The sequence below is a fragment of the Coccinella septempunctata genome, chromosome 7, assembly GCF_907165205.1.
Source record: "Coccinella septempunctata chromosome 7, icCocSept1.1, whole genome shotgun sequence".
Classification (NCBI taxonomy): Eukaryota; Metazoa; Arthropoda; class Insecta; order Coleoptera; family Coccinellidae; genus Coccinella; species Coccinella septempunctata.
The window spans coordinates 7928277-7940295 of NC_058195.1; the positions used below are offsets into that span (position 1 = coordinate 7928277).

The 12019-nt window shown below is 38.9% G+C and overlaps 1 protein-coding gene across 2 annotated transcripts in view; it reads right to left on the reverse strand.

The window, feature by feature from the left end:
* Positions 1–12019, reverse strand: part of LOC123317402 — a 162063-nt gene that overhangs the window by 42482 nt on the left and 107562 nt on the right. The window lies entirely within an intron of this gene.

A 12019-nucleotide genomic window follows, 5' to 3' on the forward strand; every position in this document is an offset into this window, starting at 1 on the left:
CTAAAAAATGAATCCACCACAAACTCAATGGCTATTGTACACTATATTGTGGCAGAGTACAGACCTGACACAAAATTATGGAAAGCCAACTATTGCCAGACCTTGCCAAGATACAGTTGTGTGCCAGGTGATGTTGAAAGCAACTCCTGGGGCACAACAAACTACAAAACCGGATATAGCTGTGCCAGGGTCGGAATACTTATTTGGCTTTCAAATTTCAGCAGTGTGAGTCCGCCTCTGGTGATCCTGGCTTCGAAATGAGCAGATTATGCACATTCCACCCCTAAAATTGAACCCCATTCTTTACAAGAACTTCCCTCCCAGCTCTCTGTCTCGAGATGGAGCAATTAAAAAAGATAAACACTCAATTAAAGAAATTAATCTCACCCGACCGTTATTTTACGACCCTATCTCTGGCAATCGAGGTGAAACAATAACGCCATAAATTAAATTCTACAATCGTTCCTTCAGCGCCAAACTTCCGAAATTGTCGAGAACTTGAAGGCAGACTTGGAATCCTCATGAACCTAACGATGCGGCATGGGTTGTCAGGTCATCCGCGTCGAAATCCTTGGATAGAAGTTAGAATTTTCAGGCAGTTATAGAAGACACACGAAGTTATGGAACCTCCAAGGTGGAGGAGTGAAAATTTCAGCCCTGAATACATAAATGGATAAGGAGAAAATGCCCAGCAACCGGATTCCCTGGTTAGTCCGTCATAAAGCGTTCAAACAGATATCAGCCTGGAGGATGAAACTCTAGAACAGGTCGAGCAGTTCAAATATTTGGGAAGCTTCATAAATGCTAGGGCTAACCTGGACACGGAAATACACAACTGTATCAATTCGGCATCACGGGCATTCTGGAAGCTGAAGGACAGAGTGTTTCAAAATCATATCCTCAATCTGAAGACCAAGACAGCTGTTTAAAAAGCAGTGGTCCTCCCAACGCTTCTTTTACGGAAGCGAAAGCTGGATGCCCTACAGAAGACATATTAAACAGCTTGAACAAACCCAACAACGTCATCTGAGACATATAATGCACATCAGATGGTTCCACAAAGTTTCAAATGCAGAAGTCTTGCAGCGCTCGAGTTGTACAACAATTGAGACACAAGTAACGAGAGCCCGACTCAGTTGGAGCGGCCACATTCTGAGGAAGCAAGACACAAGACTTCCCAAAATAGCTTTGTATGGCGAATGCACAGAGGGAGCTCGAAAACCAGTATAAGCGGTTCAAGGATATACTGCATCATTCCCTAAAATCAGTTAATGCCAATCATAGTTGGGAACAAATAGCGTTAGACAGATCACAGTGGAGGTCTTTGGTGCATAGTTATAATGGAGACTCGAGAAGAATACAGTGGCGGCCAGATCTGGTTGGTGACTATCCATGCCCGGAGTGTGGAAGGATCTGTAGGTCACGTTTGGGTCTCATCAGTCACAGGAGGGCACACAGTTGCAAGTAGCCTTAGGAAATTAGGGTTTGATAGCACCAATTTTGTTTTCAACAGTTTTGTACGTTTATTCTCGGTAACAGGATACAGCAATGAATCTCCCGGTCTCTCCCTACCAATGTTCTTGTACTATACATACACTGTACAAGTATTACAATACAAAATTTAATTCCTTACTGTTTCTTCTATTCAGCATGATTTAGCTGATCTGCTGTTTTAAAATCAGGGAGATCGTTTCTGGAAACCTCTTCTGACTTGTTTAAAAATAAAATTTCTGACAGGACGAATCTAGAAGCCAAACACTGCCTCATCTAAAAAAATTCCTGTGTCTCGGGAAATCCCTTTCTACATTGCAACCCTGCCGCCGTTCGGGGGTTCCGCCGACGCCGAGGGGGAGTCGCTTCGACGCGGAATTTCAATGCAAACTAATTTTTGGGCCTAATTCAATCTTGTCGCGAAAACCTGCGGGAACTGGTTCCCCCGCGGGAGGAGTTCTTATGTAGTTGAAGTTCCCGGAGTTTGGGATTTTCATCGGGCGAAATGTGTTTGGATATTTACAGTTTTCTTGGGATGCTGCGGAGGAAGAGATGACGACAGATTGTTGGAAGTTTTTGCCGACGTTTAGTCCCGACGTTTCTGAGTAGCAAGTTTTTGCCTGCTGAGATGCGTTGGGAGAATTACAATTCGCTAGTATCGAAGTTGTTTTGTTGGGTGGTATGGATAATTAATGGGATTTACAGAACATCCCAATTAGTTTCACTGAATGCGGGATTGGTAGAGTGTACATAAGGGTTTCTCTCTTAGCGATGCAAACAACGTTTACAAACTGCTCGGAATCGAAATGATTTGTCGTGTGATCTTACAGGAGACTCTGCTTATTTTATATATTCCAATCTCTAAGCTCTTAAATCATTCTGTTGTTGGAGCTTTCAAGATTTATTTATCTCCCTATCAGAAGAGGAATTAAGGATATATGGATTATAGATGGAATAATTTATATGGAAGATCATCAACAGTTATTGAATTTTCAATTTTGACCTAGAATGTCAATTGACATTTTACTGAAAATCTAATAACTATTGATTATCATCCATATACCTACGCTGTTCCATCTTTAATTTATTTATTCTCAACTTCCCTCATTCATCGAGAATAAATTTCGAAAGCTCGAGGAAGGAAAAAGATTTTAAAATACAAATAATAATTGCTGTAATCCCAGGAATAAAAATAATTATAATCAATATAATCAGCAACGAATTGCAAATCATATTTCAAAAAAATGTGCAGTGTAAGTGAGGGTTCCTAAAGAAGGAAAGAACTGTGAGAAAAACACTCTGAAGTGTAATCTTCGAGGACTGGATCACTCCAAACACTTAGACATTGCAAGAACAGAATATTACCTGAATCTCCTCACTGCCATCTTTAATGGCCATTGCAGCACCAGGAAGCATTAACTAGGAATAGGTAAAGCAGATATTGACGAGTGCAGGTTTTGAGTGAAAGATGAAGAAATACTTCACTTCAAATTAAGCTTTAGATGCACATTGTGAATTTCAGTTCAAGACATCCAGGACAAGTGGGGATTTCCTCCTCAATAATTATTAAGGATTATTGACGTTGGGAGAGTCCGGGAGACTAGCTCAGGTAGGAGACTTGAACCACCTCGAATATTTCAATTCAAATTTCGCGCTACCGGTAACGTAAACAGCCTGCGACATACTCGCAACAAGGCACAACTAGTGGCGGCTCCATTTTGGCCGCCATCAGAACAGTTCGAGAGTGAGAGGATTGAACGTGATTTTGTTGTTAGGAAGTAAGAAATTGAATAATTTTTGTTTGTTACACTGTCTGAAACGTTTAATAGGTGCGTTGTGTTATTTAGTTTTATTGCTTTCATTGATTAATATTGTTTTACAAACGATGAGCCTTTTTAATAATGAAGTGTCAGAAGTTTTTGGAATTTCTTTCTCGTTTTTTCAATTTTCTACTGCATAACCACTGATATATCTATGGGAGATGATTCCCAAACATAAGGGTCCTGTAGCGTTCCTCGAACAACTGAAGAACAGAAGAATCATCACTTGGAAGACTGGACCTGGTCGAAAGACCCTCCCAGTCAAAAGCAAGATTTGGTTGTTATTAATTTACTACTGAAGGCATTTCTAACGACGAGGGTGGTCCTTCACCAAGATCAGCAGAAGGTTTTTGACGCAGAGATGATATTCCTCCCAGTGCAATTGAAGGACAAGTTATGTACCTATAATTATTTATTTTCTTCTTCATTCATCATCAAGTCTTCGAATAGATTTCGATGAAATCTTCATTATTAACTTTTTTCCTCGTTTTCTGCTCTATTTCTTTGTTTCAGATATTATTTCGAAATGAAAAAAGGATAAAAAAAATTATCAATGGAAAAGAAGCCCTCTAGTATTAGAAGCTTATTCTGTAAACAAATTTGTCATCACTACGCCACTCACGGGGAGACAGGGTTTTTTACTGAGGTTTTTCGCTAAGCTCTTGTAACATACTCCAAATTGTATGGTACCCCGTTACACTAACCTTCGCTAAAACTTATGCATATGCTATATTGTTTGATAACCAAAAATGTATTGCTTACATTCAAACAATATATATAATAATATTTGTGAAAGTTTCAAGAAAACATCTGTTGAATAGACCCTGCTATGGTCGGGAGACATAATCAGTGGTCCAAGTTTCCCGCACTGAGCTTAGATAATAAATTGCTTTAAAAAAAGAAAATTGAATCATGGAAATAAATATACGAAAATATACAATGGTTCAAAAAAATAAAAGATATCTCGGAAACAAGGCAGAATGACTCTGGAATAGAAAAAATGTATTTCATACGCTGATAAATGTGATGATGAAAACCTTGACATAGATAATCGTTGGTCATTGGATTTCTTTCAATGTTTCTCCTGATAAACAAACTTATGGTCAAGTCTCTCTCTCTCCCTGTTCAATTGAACATGAGCCAATTTTCGGTTCCTAGAAAAAGAACTGTTGTACTCAAAATGATCATCTCACCATCTTTCTACTATTATCTATCGTTACCTATTTGGGCATGATATCTTCACGCAAAAAAATGAGTTGCTACCATTTACAGATACAACTTAAGTGGCTTCAGAGTGAAATGGGGTTCAACTCTTCCGGACTCCCCATATGTAGTTTCTAAAAATCTAAAAACAAAACGACCATAGATACTTGTTGATACTTGGCTTGTTGGCTGCTGGATGGCGCTCGAGTATGTTGATACTGGGTACAGCTTGCCAGAATTTAATAAAGTCAGGAAATTCCGTAACTGCTTTCATTCACTCTTCATCGCACTCGACATGCCTCAGCAAAAAACTACACACTCATATAAAACTTATGTAATCATTTTTTTAAACTTCTAGACTAGGTAAAACATTAGTTAGGCACTAGTATCCAAAACTATACATTAAGCCATATGTCAACATTGTATATATCCCCTTGTATATATAGCCCTGTAACATAGCTTAAAAACTTTAAATTAAAACAACTGCAAAGTTAAAAAAAAAAGTTGTGTTTTCTTCGCACTGCTTTCATTAGGGATGGGTAAGTGTGCGCAGTGCGTATATCTCGACTATGCAATGTATGAAAGAGAGGTTCATTTGGATTTGGGTGAAGCAAGGGCGCAGAAACGCCTTATTAGTTTTTTATAGGAGTGCGCCGTGCTACGTTTCTTTAACTTTTTATTTGCAATCAATCAAATTCACTAGTTTTCTTGTTAATTTTTAGCATCTCTGCACATTCTGCCAGGTCCAAGTTCCGAGTCCGACAGTGTTAAACAATATTTTATTCGATCATGGGCATATTAATCTAAATATTTAATAAAAAATTTTAGGTTCTCTTAGTTGCTCAACTCTATAAGAACGTCAATTCAAATTTTGGCTTACTAGGGAAAGTGTGCGCGGTTAAGTGTGCGCATAGATTCATTATATGGGCATTAGTTCAGTGAGGAATAAATTATGACATTGTTGATTTTCTTGGTTGAGACTCGATCAATATTGTCCTATTTGTTCAGAAAAATATGAAGAGCCACCAGCAGGGGAATGTATCAATTGTTGTGTTCACCAAGAATTGTGGCACGAACAATAATGCACTGCTTGTGAAAAGGAGCTTCTGTATTGACAATAAACAGCATTTCTCTAATATTGTAACATTTCGATGACATTATTTTGTAATTTGTTTTGATTGTGTGGTTCACTAAGCACTGCGTTCACTTACCCCGAGAGGGTGCGCACACTTACCCGCAATACGGGGCATGTGAACGCACTCCGACTTTCACCATTAAATTCTTTTTTGCGGAAAGAAAACGTTTTTGTTTGTTTGCTTTTTGATGTTTTCTTATAGATTAGAAAATTCTCTATCTTATGAATATGTTTTAATTTTCCTAGCTTCAACATTTGAAACTTGGCTTGAAAGGCAAAAGTGCGTACAGTTGCCCTGAATGACTCTATAGCTAGATGGATTTAGATTTTTTAATCGGCAGGTGTGGTGAGTCTGAATATCATTCAGTTAAAGTCATGGAATGTGGCATAGTTTAGAAGTCAGAGAGTTCGTTTCGTGCCCAGTCCTTACCAAGATAAGAAAAAACTCCTTTTAAAAGCCAATTAGTCAGGCTCGCTATCCAATTTTCCGTTTCAAGGCGCACTTACCCCGCGAAGTTGCTGCTGACCTTCCAACCCCCAAGATTTGCATTCCGCGTTTTCCAATTACGACCGAAAAATCGCGCCCAACAACCGAATGACCGTTTCATGCAGCCAGGCACGACATTCGCCCGATTAAAATCGCCAGAATGGCCGAACAGACCGCGTCGTTTCGATGAATTACAGCTCGTCCTTCCTGCGGCCCTTATCTGAAAGTGGCGTACTCGCCTTCGGCATGCACGCCGCTAAAATTGCAACATTTTTCGTTTTCAGCGACGTCGTCGTGCCGGAAGTCAATCCAGCACCCCACCTCGCCCCCTGCGGGACGGATATGAAACTTTTATCACTCTTCGCTTTTCACCTCGGAACGCGGCCCTTTCCACCTCGTAGCATTGTGATTTCTCGCACGTGGAAAGGAGGAAGGGGTGTCGCTAATATCGGTTACATTTCGAATGCATTACCCGCTTCACCCCGAGCAATATTTGGTTGTTCGGATACAGTGGTGAGAGTGACGACGGGATCATTCTACATGGCGTGGATTGGGGATGAACAATTCATTTGTCGAAGGGTTTACAAGGCGCTGCGTGATTTGGAGCTGGTGAAGATTGATGGGGTTGTAGGTTTGAGTTACTAGTCGTAGAAACAATAATATGGCCTTATCCAAAGATTAAAGGGTAGAAACATGGGAAATGGAGCGACTATAAGGATGTGAGCGCCATCTATGCGTCAAATGTGTTTTTAAGACGCTTAGACTGGTTAAAATATTAATTTGAGAGCCATTGGCAGAAACATATGAGATTTCAGATGGCCAATTTTGATCAGACAGGTTTTGAATGTTTTGACTACATACACCATGTGCAGTGAACATTTTACTGTAAGTCAATTGAGAACTGTTCATCTACGTAAATTGTTGTACGCAGTAAGCATCCCTTGCGTGATGGGCCCATTGAGGGAAAATTATGACCTTTATAGGTCCATTCAATGATTCTCGATTGCTACTCCTTCAATATATTCAGAAAAGCATAGGTTTTATTCATTTCGATTTGGGAATCGAGTGACTGTCAAATTGTTGTTGTTCAGTTAAAAATTCATCAAGACCGAACGGTTGCACCTAGATGGATGAAATTCTCAGATTTATCACTAGAATAGTAGATCTTTCAGAATATATATCACATTTCCATCTACGGTCACTTTTATTGAGAGATAAACGACTCGAAAGCTGACCTTCGAATAATCCTGAAAAATATGGGTTCAGTTAAAAATTCCTCAAGACCGAACAGTTGCGCCGAAATGAATGAAATTCCCAGATTTATTACTATTGAAGTTTCTCTTACAAAACATGTATCACATTCCCATTTGAGGTTATTTTTACTGAGAGATAAACGACTCGCAAGCTGACCTTCGAAAAATCTTGAAAAAGATGGGTTCAGTTGAAAATTCGCTAAGACCGAACGGTTGCACCTAGATGGATGAAATTCTCAGATTTATTACTAGAAGAGTTGTTCTTTCAGAATATGTGTAACATTTCCACTTACGGTTACTTTTATTGAAAGTTAAACGACTCGAATGCTGACCTTCGAAAAATACTGAAAAAGATGGGTTCAGTTAAAAATTCGTCAAGACCGAACAGTTGCGCCGAAATCGATGAAATTCTCAGATTTATCACTATAAAATTTTCTCTTACAGAACATGTCTCACATTTTCATCTACGGTTACTTTCATTGAGAGATAAACGACTCGAAAGCTGACCTTCGAAAAATCAGGAAAAAGCTGGGTTCAGTTAAATATTCGTCAAGACCGAACGGTTGCGCCGAGATGGATGAAATTCTCAAATTTATTACCAGAAGAGTTGATCTTTCAGAATATGTATCACATTTCCATTTACGGATACTTTCATTGAGAGATAAAGGACTCGAAAGCTGACCTTCGAAAAATCCTGAAAAAGATGGGTTCAGTTAAAAATTCGGCAAGATCGAACGGTTGCGCCGAGATGGATGAAATACTCAAATTTATTACCAGAAGAGTTGATCTTTCAGAATATGTATCACATTTCCATTTACGGATACTTTCATTGAGAGATAAAGGACTCGAAAGCTGACCTTCGAAAAATCCTGAAAAAGATGGGTTCAGTTAAAAATTCGTCAAGACCGAACAGTTGCGCCGAAATCGATGAAATTCTCAGATTTATCACTATAAAATTTTCTCTTACAGAACATGTATCACATTTCCATCTACGGTTACTTTTATTGAGAGATAAACGACTCGAAAGCTGACCTTCGAAAAATCAGGAAAAAGCTGGGTTCAGTTAAATATTCGTCAAGACCGAACGGTTGCGCCGAGATGGATGAAATTCTCAAATTTATTACCAGAAGAGTTGATCTTTCAGAATATGTATCACATTTCCATTTACGGATACTTTTATTGAGAGATAAAGGACTCGAAAACTGACCTTCGAAAAATACTGAAAAAGATGGGTTCAGTTAAAAATTCGTCAAGGTCGAACGGTTGCGCCGAGATGGATGAAATTCTCAGATTCATTACCGGAAGAGTTGCTCTTTCAGATTATTTATCACATTTCCATCTACGGTACATTTTAATTCGCATTTGGGGGTGCCCAAACACATAGCTCACATCTGTTCTATTCTGTGAGTGACATCTTGAGAAATTCAGATCATCAACCACCTTTGCAAAGCAATGTCAACCCTTCAGACATGTGAGGAGTTTAAATGTTAACCAAAGGTTAAATCTGCCCCAGAAATTTTCGAGAGCTGAAAATCGCTCCCGGATACGCCCGGCCCACTCAAAATAATGATTTCTCATCCCGACGTATCACGGAAGGATTAAAGCCGATGTCCCTAAAATGAACAAAAAGGCTCAGATCCCTCTCATCAACCAGAATGGGATATGACGCCGGAGAGATGGCGTCCAATTAGAAAATATCATTATTCCTAATGGAAAACTTAATCAACGCGAATTCATGTCAACGATTCATACCTGAAATTTGTAAAGACAGACGTAACGAACGAAACAGTTAAATTTTCATCCGGCAACGCAGTTTTATAATTAAGTTATTACATCGGCTGGTGGGCGTTTGGAAGGTTCCTTTGTGATCAACTTTGACAACTGTCACCAACTGAACTACAGCGCTGTAAAAAAAATTGGGTGGATAATTCACAAAGCGTTAACCCGCTTCGTATTGTCACACCAAGCAAGACTGCTTGCATAGTTGGGGAGCCCAAGAGGGAAATTCGGGATTTACTCGAGTGTGTCAGTAATATAAGGGGAGATACCTTGGACCCTGAAGAATACATCTATCAAAAATTAGTACATAGGGGGAATTGTCTAGGACAGCTTATCAGAATATCAAAAAAAACGATCATTTTACATACTGTCAGATTAAGATATATGTACTAGGATGCATTGATATCTAGTTAGCCTAGACCAGTTCCATGCATAAAAAAAATATTGCGTTACCATAGCAACAAACTATAACTCATTAGAAGTGTGAGTCTGAAGTTTGAGGTCAAAAAAGTAAACCAGAGTTACGCAATAAATTAAAAGAAATTGTGAAAATCGAAAAGTTGGAGTATCGAGCCATCATCAAGTACCTCTGTATTTAAAAGTGTTAAGAGGTGAGCAGATCTCCGAAGATATGCTTAATACCCTTAGTGATCAATGTCCTTCGTATGCGACCGTGAAAAATTGGACTGCAAGCTTCAAAAAAGGTGAATTTTCCATTGAAAATGATGACCTATCGGGAAGGCCAGTTTCTGTGTCAGTCTCCGAAAATATCGATGCAGTTCATGACACGATTTTATCAGACCGTCGAATTGGGCTAAAACGGATATCTGAAGCACTGAATATTTCATACGAAGGCGTTCATTAATAGTTTACGTCAATTCGGACATGAGAAAAATTGCTGCAAAATGCATCCCTAAATGTTTGAATGTTGACCAAAAGCGTGCATGGGTAGAAGCATCGCGTTCGATCTGTGCCCGATTTGAAAACGATGTAGACTTCTTAAACCGAATTGTTACTATGGATGAGACTTGAGTACAGTTAAACGATCCAGAAACAAAGCAACAATCGGTGGAATGGCGACACTCTGGTTCTCCAAGACCTAAGAAGTTTCGTGTCCAAGAATCAGCTGGAAAAGTTCTTGCTTAAGTTTTTTGGGATTGCCATAGAGTAATCATGATTGATTTTTTGGATAAGAAAAGAGAGAAGACGTGGAAAGCTATCCAAAGGTGTTTTGTTTTTGCAGGACAACAGTACTGCACACAAATCTCATGTTGCCATGCAAAAATTCGTGATTTAGGGTTCGAATTACTAGAACACCCCCCTTATTCACCAGATTTGGCTCCATCCAACTAAAGTTGTGAAGGAGTGGTTAGCAGAGCAAGAAGAAACATTTTTTTTTGAAAGGTCCAGAGACGTTGCAGGTTCGCTGTAATAAATATACAATTAAGAGGAGAATATGTTGAGTAATAAAATATTTTCACATTGAAATTTTGTTTGGTTTTATAGTAGGCTAAGAATGTTTCAATATATCCTCGTATGGCGATGAATGTACATTAGACTAGGTTTCTACATGGACATTGACCTTTCGCATATATGGCTAAGCTCGTCGCCTTCATCACCCTCTAGATTGAAAACGGTCAAGAGTATGTTAAATTGGTTCAGACAAAAGTTGTATTGAATTATACTATCTACAACTTTGATGATGAATTCAAAAACGTTTAGAGATACAGGAAGGGAAAAAAATGCCTTGTTATCATCTATCTGATTAAGGAACACCCCTTGATTAGTATCAGATTAATAGGTCAACACGTCTGTAACACCGAGATTAACCATCTGTATGAAAATCTGACACGCTCAAGTATGTAAAAATATTTTTTTTTGCATTTTCAAAGGACCACTGTGACCTCTCACAATACTGAAAATATGATTCAGTGCAAAAAGTGAATTTTCCCTCGAATATCCACTTCAATGTTTGAGCAGTGTATTTCAATCTCCGATATAACTCCATGAGGGTCGTAAGCGCAAAAAATCCGACTCAGTCCAATGATTTCGAACGAAAGAATGCAATCACTCCTATCTCCGAGATTGCAATAAACTTTATGAAGAAGATATTTTTTGCTTACGTTTATTATCCAGACACACACTCCAGAATTTTTTCCGTAAGTTAATTGGCTGCCGGGAATACAAACAACATGGGTCGAGGTTGTTCCAGACTTTTCCAGTTTTTTCCTAGGAACGTCTCTGCTTTCCCCGAACTTATTAGTTTAATCTCGCCCTCAACTTGACTCAACGTTAGCTGGCAGCAATTCTGCTTCGAGTTCATATCCTATAATGGCACTACTTTATAGTTCGGGAAAGAAAATCCATCACAAACACGTTCTAATCGTCAAGACGGGGGATTCTGGGGTAAAAAGACGAAATAGAAAAAAAGAATGGAAGCACATAACTTTTCATCATTTTCTTTTCGTTTCAGTGATGGAGTTCACAGGGTGCAAATTGGGATTTTTCGCTCGAATCGATGTGCTGTGAATTGGGGAATATACTGGATGATTTCTCGTCGGCTGTGTCCAGTGAAAAAGAATTAATTGTGCTTGGTAAGCCGAAATGTTACTATGGATGAGACTTGGGTACATTTCTACGATTTAGAAACAAAGCAACAATAGATGGAATGGCGACACTCTGGTTCTCCAAGACCTATGAAGTTTCGTGCCCAAAAATCTGCTGGAAAAGTTCTCGTTTCAGTTTGTTGGGATTGCCATGGAGTAATCATGATTGATTTTTTGGATAAGGGTAGAATAATAACCGGAGATTACTATTCGACATTACTGACCACTCTCCGGGAAGAAAAATA